Source organism: Bidens hawaiensis, unplaced genomic scaffold (assembly GCF_021521415.1).
Source record: "Bidens hawaiensis isolate Kalapana, Puna unplaced genomic scaffold, B.hawaiensis_p1.1 tig00002181_1, whole genome shotgun sequence".
NCBI lineage: Eukaryota > Viridiplantae > Streptophyta > Magnoliopsida > Asterales > Asteraceae > Bidens > Bidens hawaiensis.
This window is the reverse complement of record NW_027491116.1, coordinates 1,170,344-1,188,472: the sequence shown is the minus strand read 5'-3', so window position 1 is coordinate 1,188,472 and position 18,129 is coordinate 1,170,344.

Genomic DNA, 18,129 nt, shown 5'->3' with positions numbered 1-18,129 from the left:
TGATAGTTTTTTTTGGCCATAAACACGGATGAAAGGGTTGAAACGGCGTTTTTACGGTTCAAAAGTTCGTTTTTGTGCACTAGCCGAAACCCTAAGTTAAGGGCTGTTATGTTGATGAAAAATTGCTTGGTTTGTGATATAGGACCTGTACCTAGCTTATATAGAAGCACAAGAACCCGAAAATTGGATTAAGAGAGCGAAAACGAACCAAAACCGCAAAGGTAATGCCGATTTACTCGATTACGGGCTGTTTAGGTTAAGGTTGTGATGTGTATATTGTTAGGTCTTGAAATTTTTCAGGAACATCAGGGACCATGTCAATAAGTCTCTGTTTAAATTTGGTAATTTTTCGACCATCCGAGAATATTTGGCGAATTTATTACCGAATTGGGACAATTATTTGGGAAATATAGCTAAAATACTTCAAGAATCATGAAAATTTTTTGGGAACTCAGATTTGATGTATTTTGATCACATATGAATTTTGGGATCATTTGGAGAAGTCTAAAGGTGTTTTGTGTATATGCGTTCGTGTGAATTTTTATAGCCGAATTTGGGTCGAAAAGAATATTGAACAAGCTTTTTACATTCTGGAATTGATATAGATTGTTTTGGGACATGATTTGAGTATTCAGGAATTTTTGTGGAATTTTTGGAAATTATTTGGGGTAAACGGACGATTTTCAGGCGAAATATAGCTGATAAAACGAATTTTTATAAATTAATAAATCAGTAAATAAATTCCAGAAATATTTTTATAAAAATCTACATATTTTAATTGATAAGTGGTTAAATTTTCATAATTTAATGATTAACGGTTAATTAATTATGCTAATCTGAATATTAAACAAATTCAGTTTTTATAACAACCGGCAAGTTCGCGGCTAGTGAACCTGCGGGAAAATCAAAACACCAAGAGTGATCAAAAATCATATGTTTGGACTAATTAAGTGAAAACGAACTTTTCTATGAGAAACCTGGACAATCCGGATAGATTGTGCGCGTTTCTTCTTAAATCAAACTGAATAAACGGAAACGGGCCCCATGGCTAATCCGGGACCCCAGTATGTGATCCTTCTTTATAACTTAATCATTTTATTAACCAATACATTTACCCAAGTTTATTTTCCCATAACTATTTTCTGAACGCGTAAACGAACAACTTGGCCCAGCTAGGAAAACGGGAATCTGAGCCAAGTTCGGTTTTAAGTATTAGACATTGAACAACATCACAACCTAAGCCTATTGCCACTTTCTGGGCGTTCCAGCTATACCCAGATTAGTTATACAGCCCAGTTTAGTACTGAGATTATAATAATATTAAAATATTAATATTATTATAATATGGACTATAGGGACTAAGTGATAGCAAGGGAAACGAACCCCGTGCTGATCTCGCACTGAGTGCCTACAAACTGTGAGTTTCATGACCCCACTCTTTAAACTATTTTACGAACTTTTGGGGTGGAAAGCATATTTATACACGTTATCAATCTGAAAACGGTTCAGGATATAAAATATCTGAACATTTATATATGAAAAGTCCCCACTAACATAATGATTGACTACGTGCTGATGAAAGATGATTATTATCGTTGATTGATATATTGAGTGGAGTTAATACGAATTGCAAAACATAATGAAATTACACGTGACAGCATGTTTATACAAACACATTATGTAATGTTAAACATAACCAATTTGGGAAACAACGTGGTCTGTAATGGCCATGGGGATAACGTGGTCTGTGATGATTATGGGGCTATTGTGGGCGGAAGGGGGGCCACAATAGTAATAAACTAAAGTTGAGTATGGCCTATGAGCCAAGTTCTGCTGCAACTTAATAAACTAAAGTTGAGTATGGCCTATGAGCCAAGTTCTGCTGCAACTTATAAACTAAAGTTGAGTATGGCCTATCAGCCAAGTTCTGCTGCAACTTATAAACTAAAGTTGAGTATGGTCTATGAGCCAAGTTCTGCTGCAACTTACTAAACTAAAGTTGAGTATGGCCTATGAGCCAAGTCCTGCTGCAACTTCTAAACTAAAGTTGAGTATGGCCTATGAGCCAAGTTCTGCTGCAACTTATTAAACGAACTAACTTGATTATGACATGAATGTTAAGAAAATAATGTGATTATGCGTATTGTGGGCGGATGGGGAGCCACAGTATTTGGTGATACGTGATAAATACTATATGTGTATATGTGTCTATATACATGCTATGTGATTAGCCGTAGGAAATACTATGTGTAGAATATACTAATTATTTGCGTGTACACTATATAATGTTTGAGTTTACGTGGAATCATTGTGGGTGGAAGGGGGACCACAGTGGTTGATGTTAACGCGGAACCGTTGTGGGCGGAAGGGGGGCCACAGTGGTTGAGTTTATGTGGAACCGTTGTGGGAGGAAGGGAGTCCACAGTGGTTGGTTAAACACGGAAATTGGAAACAGGTAGTACGAACAAACAATCACGATTTTACCGAAATTTCGAATTTATATTATAAACTTACATGTGTGCATATGCACACACAAGGATATGGCTGTACATATTTATACAAACGTAAATACATATTTTTACATACGCGCGTACATACAAACTATGACTGTGTGGTACGCATAACTGATTTCGTTAAACTTATGAAGCTCGCCAACTATTCGTAGTTGACCTATTTTAACATGCTTTTCAGGTAATCAGATATGAGAAGTAATTTCCTGTGCGTTACGTGTCTGACTGATGATTGATGTCGTGGGCATTTGAGTTAGAAGTAAAGTAATTGTAGAACCGGTTTGATTGTATCACCTAGTTTGTAAAAGAGATTAGAACGATGTAATATATTGTAAATTAGTTAATAATGTTACTTTATGAACAATGTATTTGATACCAGTTGTATCTGTTGCATTTCCGTTTTACGCTTCCGCAAATCGCTTAACGGGGTGTGACAGAAGTTGGTATCAGAGCCATTGGTTATAAAGAATTAGGTTATCCCATAGGATACCTATAATATAACCGTAGGCTCGATTATCACTGGGAAAGTTAATAATGAGTAACGATAGATACTGATGGATGCCGGGATGAACTCGGAGGGCAAGTGAGTTATTATGGTCCGGAACGTAATAACAGACTTGCTTGTACGAAGGAATTCGGGGAGAAGTCGCGGAACATATTGATAGGTAAAAATGGCAACATACGTGCATAAAGGTGATGTGAAGTATATATGAAATGTGCATACGTGCTTATCTGAGACGAGGTATAGGGATACGTGTACGTACCGTACTACCGATGATATTAAATCTTATTGTAACAAATATTATATTCGGTTATAATCAATATTAATTCCTATTATGATTAAAATTATATCGTATCAAAATTTATATTATGTTTTTTTTATATAATTAATATTATACCTTCTCGTAACAAATAAAATATTTTGTTTCAGTACTAACTAATAATATCTTTTACGCTGATCTAAACTATCAAGTAACGTTTTCTTCTGATTAACGATTGCACCGAAAGATGTCAAGATCGGGTAGCTTTACGACAGATGAAGAACCGGTGTTTCTTGTGAGTGGGAATATGAGAATGCTTCAACAAGTTCAAACTAAATCTTGTGATATGCGGAACCACTAAGGGACTTAATATGCAAGGCCCGGGAAAGAACCGTTAGAGGTGTGTTCTATAGACAATGATTTCAAGAATATATATATATACATATAATACCTCTCAGCATGGGTCTAACCTTTATTTTATACACTCGTTTCTTTGACACTAAACTAAACTATTTTCTGGTCATTCTTCGATTTCTGTTGTTTGAAAAACAAACACCATCTCTGGGAGAAATACTTAGTGATGAATCCAACTTATTGAATTATAAATATAATAACTACTTTATTGAGTCCCTAATTCTATAAACAGACCGTGACTACCAGTACATATAATGTATTAATGATATTTCAAAAAAAGAAATATTAATAATAAAAATTTCCTTTACATATCACCAGTACAACGAATTCTAATGAACCTCCTTAACTAGCAAACTCTTCGAATCATCTATGTTCGACAACCTTCAACCTCTCCTATATTACGCGATTTCAATCGATTATTATAAAATGAAAACCCCATAATCACGAAATGATGACGTGCCCCGACTGGAATGGAACCTACTTACCTCCAACCAGTAAACGACTACCTTTATTAAGTCCGACATGCCCAAGAATACTAAATGACCTGGCGAAAGAATATATTTTACCATATTAGTTAACAAACATTCAGAAGTCAGGTGGAATATACACATGCATTCCTATTATAACGTACTGATTAAACTCGTAACGAGCAAATATCTACCTACGGGAGAGACCGAACAAAAACAGCTTCCTAATAATGGGATCGTATCGGAACAATTGTCATACAAGTTGTGAACTATTTATAATTGTTATAACGCGTGCTTTGATAAATAAGGATAGTATGGTATTGTCGTGTATAGCTTCTGATACTCCATACAAGCATATGGTGGTGCGCTATGCTAATATGGAGGACGAGTTGGGCATTTTTAATACAAACATTGACCCCTATTGGGTTAAAATTTCTTGCCATGAGATGACAACTTTTAATATATATGCAAACTTTGGCGTTTGCTAGGCTAATGTTACATACTATCCTTAGTATTCAGACTTGAGAATAAACCCGTGTGATATATACGTGTTAATTGAAATACCTGATTACTTGTTATTGTAATTTCTTTTGTGATCATTAGTGTATGTGAATTTTGTTAATTGTTGGATAACTGGTTATTGTTATAGAATGGCCCCGAAGAAAGTAAACATGTTGTCTGAGGCAGATATAGCCGAGATGATCGCTCGACGACTACAAACAGTACTTCCGACAATAGCAGCACAATTCGCTGCTGGTATCCATACAACTATGAATACCAATCAAGTGTCGAACGCTAACGCGGCCGTAAATACTAATCCCCCGACAAATACTAATACAACCACAAATGCTCCCCCGATAAATACTGATACTATCACAACTAATACTCCCCCGTTGAATACCAATATTACTTTAAATAATGCACCGAACTTGAACAATAGTTGTAACAATCAAAATCCCCCGCAACACGGATATCAACTTAAGAACTTCATGCTATGTAAACCTATGGAATTTAGCGGTACCGAAGGACCAAATGGGCTAGTAAAGTGGATCGAAAAGACTGAATCCATCATTAATATCACTAACTGTCCACCAGATTGTATTGTCAAATTTGCTACTTCTACATTTGTAGACCACGCGCTAATGTGGTGGAATACTGTTGTGCAAATTCGAGGACAGGAGGCAACCAATCGTATGTCTTGGACAGAACTTAAAAATCTTATGATAAAACACTTTTGTCCGATAAACGAAATTCAGAAATTAGAGCAAGAACTTTGGAATCTAGAAATGAAGGGTGCAGATCACTTGGAGTATACCCACCGCTTTAACGAACTGGCTCGTCTAGTCCTATGGTTAGTTACTCCAGAATCTAAACGTACTGAACGCTACATTTGGGGTTTAGCCCCCGAAGTCAGGAGTTTGGTTAATTCAACTGGCCCTGTAACCAAAGTATAAGTTTTATGGATTATGAAGGATTTGTGTAATTTAGATTTTCTATGTTGTTTTGAATTCTCTTTATTTTAATTATCCTTCATTCAGTATAGTCATTCAGATTTTCGATCAAACAAATACATTTCATTCAGTACATAATTCTGCAGAGGGGTAAAGTAGTAATTTTGCACAGTCATTCAGATGTCTAACCAAACAGCTCTTATTGGTTCAGATGTCTAACTGGTTCAGATTATCTTACCCATTCAGACAGCTTAATGGTTCAGACTTACTGATTCAGATGTTGCCAAACAGCCCCTTAGTAGAAGATTCTGGAAATCTAAGCCCATAGACTTATTACTTGTAGAATATTTTAGAAAACTGAGCCCAAAGTGCCGCGCAACGGTCCTTGTCACACCCCAACCTAAGGCGGAAATGTCGGGGCGTAATCCGATTGCTCACAGCTCGAAGATACTATCATATATAAAATGTGACAATATCTAATTAATTATTTAATTCAAATAACACACAATATTCAAATACAACAATACAATTCAAATAAATACAATCAATTAAATTTAAGTTTGTCTTCAATATAACCCTATGGTCTTTCTAAGTATTCGTTCTTCAACTCAGGCAACCTGCATATGCGTAGAAAATGGAGTTTGTCAACAAAACATGTTGGGTGAGATGATCACCAATTTGACACGACATTAAATAATATATATAGTTGATAAATGATAAATGCGCAAACCAACCATGTGATAATAATCAATCAAATCATAACAACATGCATATAACCAAATCGTGTGTGCCAATGAAATCATTGCCAAGCGAATCGGGCATTGATTACAATGACTAAGGTTGTCGTTTTACCTTTGCCAAGCGAATCGGGCTCCGGTTACTAAGATGGTCGTATGATCATACTAATGAGAACCCTCTACAAGAGGATATGTTGGACCTCTCCGAAACGTTATCAAGTAAACAATTAAACATGTAGCAACTAGCAAATAGCATTCAACTGATATTCACACAATGATTATATTTGCGATTTTGTGTATATATATAGATAGAAAATATGAATAAGTACGCATATGTTCCCAAAACGTTTGAAAATACTGTATAAAAAGGGGAATGATCAAACTCACCTTAGACGGAAGGCAAGTGATTAATAAATTCGACAAACAAACTAATGATTTAAGCGAGTCGTCCAACACACGTCCAACGAGATTAATGATCAGAATATGAAACTTTGTGATATGAAACTATAAATAAAAAAGAACTTAATGCTGCTGGAATCAATCCAAACGGATGAGTAGAACTCTAGTTATGTTGATTTTAATGTTTAAACGAGTCGAGTCTGACCAGAATCTGAACTTCGAGTCGGGAGTTGGGTTGTGGGCAGAACCCTTAAAATTTAATTACGAGAAGAAAAGTCTTCTGGACCGAACGTTGAATATGAGCAGAAGTGTGAGAAAACGATAAGTCAAACTTGTTGACTGTTTTACCCTTAATCGGGTTTTAAAGCAATTGACCAGTCAACACCCTTCAACCACCGAAATTGATTGAAGTTTATTGACTAGGGAATATGTATGAACGATTTTACAGTTTACAACTTACCCGAAAAGTTAAAGGATTGATGAGAAACGGAAGTCAAAGATCATAAAGCAAGCAAAGTCAATGAACAAGTCTTGAATCTTTAACGAATATGCAAAAACCGAAGGGTTTACGAGCTGGGCAGAAGGTAGGACGACTGGAGTATGATCTTTAGGGTTTGATTAAAGTTTACAGCAGATGGTTATGTCTTGTTTATATAGAAAAACATAAAACGAACTAATTATGGGCTTTTGGCCCGTTTAAGCAAGTAAATACGTTTTAAGGAAAGAATCAACGATTTATTCACAAAGATCTTATCTTGGGCATGGGAAAACGAATTTGGAGTTTTATTTTAGTTATATGATGTTTACTTGGACCTTAATTCACTCAAACATGCCTAAAATAAATGATTCTATACCTTAAACGAACTAGAAAACGAAATCAAGTTTAAACGATCTAACCAGTTAGCCCATAGCGGCACGCGACAGCAAGAGGAGGGTCTGGTCGTGTGGCGCTCCGGCCTCCAAGGGATACAAGTTTCAATTTTGACAATATTAGTCCCTTAACTTTCTAAAACTGCTATTTTTTTTTACTATTTTAAGGTTTAAACCAAGAATAAATAACTTTAAGAACTTAAAGGGTATAAAATGAATATTTAGAAACTTAATTACTTATAATTATTTGATTTTTATTAATTTTAAAGGTCTAAAAATGTTTCGTTCGGGTTACACGTAAACGAATACGGGTTTGGAAAATCCGAAGTGTTACAGTCTCCCCTACTTTAGGGAATTTCGTCCCAAAATTATGAAAAACCAAAACATTATCGTTTTGAAAACAAATTAAACTTTTTAAGGAAAATATCATAACATAGAACTTCCAATAACTGAAGCAACGCTTCAAATGGCAATCTGATAAGGGCAATTATATATAGGATGTACCAGCGGCGTATCCACCGTGTCCTTATCATCTCATCATTCTTAGGTTCTAAATCACAACACATAATTGTACGTATTATGACTTCCATACGAGAACTTGGATAATTATGTTCGCGACCATAATTACTCTTATCGTCGGATGGTCCGCATAACTCGTTTCATCATGTGGATTATAAAATATTTAAAATCATCATTTTGTAAGAAACAAACGTTTTGAAATAAAAATTTTTAAGAGAAAACAAATGTTTTGATTATTCTAAATATAATTTCAAATGATAATTAATAAATGTTTTAGTTGAATTAATAAAACCGTAAGATTTCGAAAAACTCTTTTGCTTTTAAAAGTAAAATTTTGAAAATTGAAGAAAATATATTTTGTGAAACAGATGTTATTGTGATAATCGAGATTAAGGAAATGAGATGGAGATACAAGATCCTAATAAATTAACTTCGATAAAGGAATTTTATTAAAGGGGATGAATTACGTAAAGGTTTACTTTATAACAAATAGTTAACTGCATGCGGAGTTCTTAAATATCATATCCTTTAGGAATTGAAGTTTTTAAGATCGAGAATATAAGTTTAATCGAAGGTTTCGGTAAGTCGAGTTTAGTTAGTTGAGAACTTATGAGATTTAAGGAAAAGTTAATATAAAATTATAGCCTTTTAAGTTTGTGATTTTTGAGATTAGATTAATTCGATTAAGATATTCTAAAATATTATAATAGTTAATAATTTAAATGTTAATGATAATGCGAAAATGTACCTATTTGATTTAAGTTGTTTAATAGATTAAACTGGGAAGCGGATATTCCCGAATCACCGAGATAGTCCTATTCCAATTAAATCTTTAAAATTAGATAAAATATAAAGTATGTAATTGAAGATATTAAATTAGATTAAATTGGGAATTTGTGGCTTTTTCCTTTTTCATAAAATCATTATAAACATTAGGAAGTAAATGATTTGAATTATCAATAGTGGAAATTTGAGCAAATAATAAATTAAAAATTAAAGTGAAGCATATAATAAATTGAGATAAATGCGAGGCTAGATATGCATGAACCACCATGACTATTCTAACAACTACAAATTTATCATTTAAAACGTTCAAAATTTTCAAAACATTTCAAAGTAGAGAGTTGAAATATTTACGATGAAGGTTCAATCAAAAAGTCAATTTAATAATAAAAGTTAAATTAATTAATGGAAAACTTTTTTTATTTAGAAATGGAAATTAAATTTAGAGAATACATAATTTAGTTTAATAATAAAATTTATAATAATTGAATTTTAATAATTAAGATTTATAAAGTGGAAAATAAGTAGTGAAAACCATCACGATATTGAGGAAAACAAGAGATATTAAAATATTTATAGTTTAAAGTTGAGGATAAGGTCTTAAATATACTTAGAAATTTATAATTTGAGGATATGGATATAATTAAGAAATTAAAATTTAAATAATATTTTAACCGATATGAGTTAATATAAGATTTCTTGTTCGGTGTATTTTAGTTTTGTCGAGATTGACGGTCGTTTGGTTAACGGAATACAACAGCAAACTCTTCGTTGATTCTAGTAGTCGAAAAACAATCACGAGAAGCAGGCGAACGACGTGGATTACGATGATTTCTTAGGGAAGACATTTCACGAGGACCAAGAATGAAACTTTAATGAAATGATGGGAAAGTTGTAGGAATGAGTTGATATGAAATAATGGGGATGCGTATGTATATGTATTAGTAGTAGTGAAGACTCGAGGACGAGTCAAGAATTAAAATAATATATATGAGTTGGAAGCATTTAAGTAAATAATGTTTTATAAAATTTTCCAAAAATAAAATAACTAAGTGTATCAATTGAGTTGACCTCCCATGAGCTTTTCATGGCAATTTGAATGGCCCAACTAAATAAACAACATTAAGTTTGTGAATTGGCCTCCCATGAGCATTCCATGGCATTTTGATGGCCCAATTCAAATAACGTGTAATAAACAATTGAGTTGGTCAGCCCATGAGCGTGTACACAGCATTTAACTGACCCAACTAATTAACTAATTATCGAATCATTTCATTTCACAACATCGAAAATGTCACATAACAATTATCCATAAAATAACCATAAACAAGATATCACAAAATATGACAAATTTGATATTGTTCATTTTTACTAATATCGTAAGGCCTTTGATGTCGTTTTCTTCACAATCATAAATCAACCAAGATGCAAACCTGCAACATTTCATAAAATAAAGTTTGTCAACACAAAGGTTGATGAGCAATTCATAAGTTTAATAATATTAGTATATAATAAAGATAGCCACAAAACTTGCATACGAAACGATAAATAAAAGTGGTAATTTGGATAAATAGATATCGCTAAACACATTAGCGACACCTAGCTATAAAGGGATACCAAATAGTCTAGGATTTTATAGTTATCGTTAATTGCATTAAGTTAACGACACCTTGCTATAAGGGGATGCCAAATAGTCTAGGATTTTATAGTTCCACCAACTAAAAGCGATAAACACATAGGCATATAAGCATAGAACACCAAATCGAGCAATTATTTAGGTAAAGTATACAACTACGTTTGTGGTTTAAGATTCAAATATAAAGCATTTTGTTTAATAAGTATGAAATGTCACCCCCAAAATAAAAGATGGAAAATGGGGTATGAAGTACTCACATTCAAGTAGTAAACTTGAAAGATGATAATTTGGAGATTGTCGGAACGACGAGTTTAACGCACAATGCCTAAAAAGAAGAGAAGTCTTGAATTTAGAAAGGTTGTCTTGAAGGTCTTTAAACAAAATAAATGTTGAGAAATGTAAATAAATAAAGTTCAAGGTTTTAAAATGTAACTATTTAAGAATTTATAATAATAACCCTTTAAAAATGTAAGTTTGCTCGAAATCGGGTTAAAGTATCTAACCTTAATATTTACTCAACCTATGTTAAGTAATAAGGTGGATAAAATGCAAGAATGCAAATCCCTTTGAATAAAGATACTAAACGGGTTTTTTTATCGAGTGTTCGGGTTGTCGGTTCGGGTCTTGATAATTGGTCAAACCCAAAGTCAACTTTCCAAAATATTGAATGTTATGAAATAACTCAATAAAATTTAATAAGACTTAACCAAGTATGTAGTTCCATTGTTTTAGAACTAACAACGCATGTTAAGCGAGTGTTCGGTTTCGTCGGTCCAAACTTTGTTATGAGATCAAGTTGGATCCAACATTTCCAAGTACTTAAGAAAATATTTAAAAATCAATTTGTAACTATTTTTAAAGAAATATACAAGTCTTGATGGCTAAAAAAAACACCCTTGTGTGTCTTAAGAGAGTAAGAATCGGTTTGGTTTCCACATGTCCAAACACTAAAGAACTTGTATAATAATGTATAAATAAAAAAATACTTTAAGTTTTACAACCAAAAGTTAACAATAAAGTCTTTAAACAAAAGTTCGGTTTTCGGTTCGGATCGTGTTTCGGGTTAAGACCGAGGTAAGATTCTACAAACCCATAACCATAGAATTTGTAAAAATGATTTTAGAAACTTAGATCTAACAATAAGTATGTTTAAACAATTATTTAACAAAACTAGTAGCAAAGTTCGGTTTACGGTTTAGAGCTATTTACGGTTAAACCGAAGCATAGACTCTTAAAAGCCCATAACCATGGAACTTGTAAACATGACCAACAAACTAAAATAAGCAAGATTAATATGTATGAACAAATTATATAGATGTATATATATCAAGGTCACGAAGTCCTCCATGAAGCCTTGCCTTATGGGGTCCGAAACCTCACCGACCGGAATCGGAGAAGTAACTACCAAAGGTAAACAAGGGGTGTATATTATATATGTTGCACAACCATAAACAAGTATTAATAAGGCTACATAAACTAATTAAGATGAAAGACCAAAATCCTTCAAGAACACTTAAGAAGATAACCTTGAATCTTTGATGTTTGAGAGAGTTTTTTTTTTTTTTTTTGGAGTTGTAGCAAGGGAAAATGAAGAGGAAAGGTGGTGTATATATAGGGTAATGTTGGTGGTCAAATATGGGTGTGAGACACAAGAGTTTTCATGCAAAATGGATCAAGACAAAAACACAAAACAACAAAAAAAAATAATAAAAAAAATAAATAAATAAAAATAAAAATAAAGGTAGGATGTTTTCAAGACCCAACAAGTGTGAAACAATATTGTAACATAAATCCATCATTTTGATTATAATATAAGCTTCGGTTTACAAATTGGGTCGGTTTACATAATAAACAAATATAAAAACGAATACAAACAAGACCCGACGTTGACGAATGTCACATATGATGTTTACTTGGACCTTAATTCACTCAAACATGCCTAAAATAAACGATTCTATACCTTAAACAAACTAGAAAACGAAATCAAGTTTAAACGATCTGACTAGTTAGCCCATAGCGGCGCGCAACGACAAGAGGAGGGTCTGGTCGCGCGGCGCTCCGGCCTCCAAGGGGTACAAGTTTCAATTTTGACAATATTAGTCCCTTAACTTTAAAAAAATGCTATTTTTTTTACTATTTTAAGGTTTAAACCAAGAATAAATAACTTTAAGAACTTAAAGGGTATAAAATGAATATTTAGAAACTTAATTACTTATAATTATTTGATTTTTATTAATTTTAAAGGTTTAAAAATGTTTCGTTCGGGTTACACGTAAACGAATACGGGTTTGGAAAATCCAAAGTGTTACAGTCCTTCTCCCATTTTGCTTGTTTTTGCCCTCTTTTTGACATGATTGAAACCCGGAACCTAAACTATTCAAATAAATTAACAATATACAAATTCTAATAAAAACCGAACGAAAACTAATACAATACTATATTAAATATATAAGGGATTTATATATATTTAGTCTTATATCAAAATTCAAGAAAAATAAAAATAAAAAATCATAACTCAAATATAAACAAAAAATGAAAAAAATAAAAAACTAAAATGTTCCACCCGTCTTTCTCTTTCAAAAAAAAAGGAAAAAAAGGAAAAGACACAATGGCAAAAATAGACAAAAAACACAATGATAAATAAAAAAAAGATACAATGTATCGCAAAATTAACAAAATGCCGAGCAAAATATAATACAATGTTAAGTGATATAGCACAATATCAACGAAAAAGACCACAATCAATGACGAAAATAAACGAAAAACACAATAATAAATAAAAATACACAATTATCTATTTTCCTCAATATTATGGGGTTTTATTTATTATTATTTTTTTGGAACGATGACGATTGAAGAAACATTTTAGATGTTTTTACTTTATTTTTTTATTTTTTATTTATGATTTTTTAAATTAATTTCCTATTTTTAAAGAATTTTTTAAACCATAAATCCTTCTCACTCTTCTTATTTTATCTCTTTTTATAATAATACTTGACCGTTAATATTAATCTTGCATACGCCACAAATATACGACCTAGTCTTTTATGTTACTTTGTTGGTAAAAAAGCAAATTTCCAACCCTAGGGCTTCTTCTTACCAAAAACATTAACTAATTAATATGATGTAGTGGTAGAAAGTTTGGTTTTTTAATAGAGATCTAGGTTCAATTCCTACTTATAACATTTTGGGGAGGGTATGGGTATCTCAATGAAGGAAGACCGGGATTTTTGTGATCTTTGGTTCAATCCTAAGGGTATCCGAGTTTTACTACCAGTGGGCCTTCGGCTGGGTGAGTCTTTTCCAGAACTGAAGATAAATTGGAAGCGCTTAAGGACTTCGTATGGCTGGGTTGGGTCAGCTGGCGGTGGCCTTTTGCCAATAGGTTACCTCATACGGAGTACCTAAATAATTCTCTATTTGTTGGCAGTTAAAAAAAATAATTAAATATTTAATTAGCATAGTTGTTGTCTAAACATTTGATGACATAACTCATTACGTACGATGATACAAAATAAACTTAGCACGTTTTCGTTTTCTTTCTTCTAATTTTGTCCTACACTATTTATTTAACTTCTAATTACTATATATAACTTTCTTGTACTACATTTTGTTTTGCACTACTAATATTAATAATAAGTTTAGAACATGACAAACTTAATAACCCAAACAACAGATATCGTTGTTGTTGATGGCTTACGTTCGGTTTTGTCAATTTTGATGAAAGTTTTCAATAGATCGTTGACTGTTAGTGGTTTTAAAGAACGACAAATCAAACCGGCAAAGTAGGGCGGGCCAGTCGAAATAAAACAAAAAAGGAGATCGTGATTATACAAATTGATCCAAAATTTAAAAAAAAGTGGTATAAACAACAAAGATTAGTGGTTAAATTTCTGAATTTGATTACATATATGTCTCGTGTTCTAAGTTTTAAAATCTCAAAAACCTAAAAGTGACCTATTTGGATATCAATCTCTAACCCTCAAGTAGTTTAAACTTCAATCGACACCCTGCTTATACCTATATTAAGCACAGCTATCTTAATAAAGTAATTAACCATTTAATTAGTGAACTCATTTTTCATTTAAAAAGAATAGACAAAAGTTATTTTACTATAAAACAAACAGCAGGTTACATCTAGTACCCACTTACTACTTTTCACTAGTTTAATCGTGGAATTTTAAATAAAGATAAAGCCAAAAACTTGTGGTACAAGTTTATATTATATATTATATGAACAGCCTCGTGCCTAAAGTGACATAATAGCATAATTCCAATGATAAAGACAATATAGAACGTGGCATGCATTAAAAATCACCTCAACAGCAAATATGTAAATTACGTATTCAGCCCTCAAATCATTAAGGAAGAGACAAAGAATAGAATCAACTTGAATTAGGGACCAGTACTCGAAATTTTAATGAAACACCACCGGATTTGTTATTTCATGGAAATGGCGAAAAGCATGTTACAAAGGAAAGAAATGCCCGATAAATTTTGAGCATAGTCAGTTGCTTGTGCATGATATCTACTCAATACAGCATTGACTAAAAAAACTAGAAAGCAAAACATCTCAAAATGTTCGGAATACAGAAAAACCGAAGTCTCTCATTTAAGAGCATTCGGATGCATAGCCCGCGCCGAAGAAAAAGAGGAACAAATTAGATGGTAACTCTGAAAAATGCATATTTATAATGTACAATAAAACATCCAAGGCCTACATCAATCAATCAATCAATCATGCCCAGTAAAATCCCACCGACAGCAAAGCTATAAGTAGGGTCTGGGGAGGGTGGGATGTAGGCACACCGTACCTCTATCCAAAGGAATAAAGAGGTGGCTTCCAGAGAGACCCTCGGCTCTAAGAACATGCGTATGAAGCAAAATAAAGGAAAATAAAGCAAAATAAAGGAAATCAAATTTTAACAGTTATATAAAAACTACTACTAATTATAATAATATTAATATTAATATTAATATTAATATTATTATATAATATTAATAATAAGATCACAGTTTAACAGCTATATAAAAGCTAATAATAATAATAATAATAATAATAATAATAATAATATATGCAAGGGAAATACCATTATGGTATGTGGACTAAATAAGTTAAGTCTAAGCCCTAAGGTATTCAATTCTCTCTAAAAATCCTTAACTTTAATTCTACTTCTCCACGAATTCCTATCCTCAACCATGTCCTCGGAGAGGTTTAGGTCTATCAAATCATGCCTAATCCTCTCATCCCAAGTCAATTTCGGTCGTCCTCTACCCCTCCTCCCCTCTATAGTAATGTTTTCTACGGATCTAACAGGGTTCGTCGTCTGTCTACACAGACAACTATTGGAAAGGACAAATGGACAACACTCATCATTGGAAAGGACAAACATCCAAGGGCAAACATCCAAGGCCTACACAGACAACTATTGGAAAGGACAAATGGACAACACTCATCATCGATGAGGACACGACTAACCAAGTATAAATGAAAAATGTCCATAAACACAAACAGTGAATTTGATGTAACAACTCAAAATTAAAGCCCAATGTCATGCTAATCATCCACTTCATTTCCCGACTCGTCTCTAAACTCACCTACATTAAGACTGCTTGCACACAACCAATTATTGACCATAATGAAGCTATTAGCTCATCACTCTTTACACTGATGTTGATCCAATTACTTTGCAAACAACAATCAACCAAGAGAAGTGGAAGAAAGCCTTGGAGACTTTGGAGTGCGAAATTGAATCCAAAACAAGAACAAAACATGGGATCTTGTTAATCTACCACCTTGACAAAAACCCATAGGAGTCAAATAGGCATACAAAACCAAGTTAAAAGAGAAGAGAGAAGTAGGAAAACACAAAGCATGATTGTAGGAAATGGATATAAACAAAAGTTTGGAGTAGACTACAATGAAGTATTTGTTCCCGTATATGGCTAGAACATTTGAGTAACCATTGGTTTAGCTACTTAAAGCAATTGGCTGATTCAAATCAACATTCTTAAACGGTGGTTTGCGAAAAGACGTATATATAGATCCACCACGTGGATATATAAAGGGAGAAAAATAATGTATGTAAATTAAAAAAGGCACTATATTGGCAAAAAACAAGCACCGTCGAATAGATGGATATTTTGCTAAGCACAATTTTAAAACAATGTCCATATTAACATACCTTATACATTAAAGATAACAATCAAGAACTCTTGTTTTGTATCTGCATGTAGATATGGTTTAATAGTCTCAAGGAACGGTTTCAATTAATCATAGAATTCAAAAATTCTATGAACTGATAATTTAAAATGACGGATCTTGGATCACTCCCTTACTTTCATGGAATAGAAATCAAACGGGGAGGCAAAAAAATCGCCATTTCTCAAAAGGTTTCACATAAAAGAGGCTAGCCCATGTTGGACACCTATGGAGTTAGGGCTGAAATTATTAGAGCAATCCTCTTAAAAGCACATTGATCCAAAGTTTATATGGAAGTTAGTTTGAAGTCTACGTTCTTATATGCTACAAAACCAAATATAGCATATGCCACCAGTCTAAATTCACGTTATCATCGATATAGTGTGAAGTAGTAGTATTATGCCAAAAAAAAATAAAAAAAATAAAAAAAATAATCAAATTGTTGATAATATTCTTGCCAAACCACTAGGAGATGCAGATTTCAAAAGAGGCCATGGTAGTCTCTTAATGGCTTAATTAAAATGCTTAAAAATGCATTTCTTAATTGTTCATGTGACCTAGTAATGTGTAATTTTACAAACATGCTGAATTCATCACGTCTGTTAATAATTTTGTTAATAATTATTTAACATGGGTTGTCAAACATCCCCTAACCCATAAGAAACAACAAACTTGGAGATTATGAATCCTTGCTTACCAAGAAGTATTAAAACTAAGAAACTAAGACTTAGGATAATTAATTATTATTATTAGTATCATTTTATAACATATATTTATACTCTCTATATCCATCCAATCATTCCTTAACAATTATTATACAACACAAAGTTAAGATTTTGCATTATTTATTAATTATTATCAACGACTAACTACCTCATACGCACAAGTTGCACCCGAAGACATGCCTTGTTCTAGAAGAAGTACGTGTACAGACGGCAACATAGACTTTTATATATGATTAGTCAATTTTATATTGCTCACATCCTACCCCACCTCATCCTCCAGACTCCATTCTATAATATCCTACCGTCAACACATGTGTTCCGACCTCATAACAACCGAATGGAGGTTATCCCACCGGTAATTCCCACCGATTTCGACTTCAACTCTTCCGCATATGCACCGCGCCACGACTTATGGCCGAGAACACCAGCGCACCCTCTAGCCCGGCTAGAATCCCCGAGTTATACCGAGAGTTTGATGAACTTTTGGTCTTGCATAAGAAGACTCGTCGGAGAAACTCTCTAGCTTCTGTCCCTTTTGCATGGGAGGAAAAGCCCGGTGTTCCGAAATCGACAAGTAACTTATACGACGAGGATTTCGCATTTGATGTGAGTGGTGAACTATTTCCGGAATCATCTGTCTCTGCTGAAGATTTAT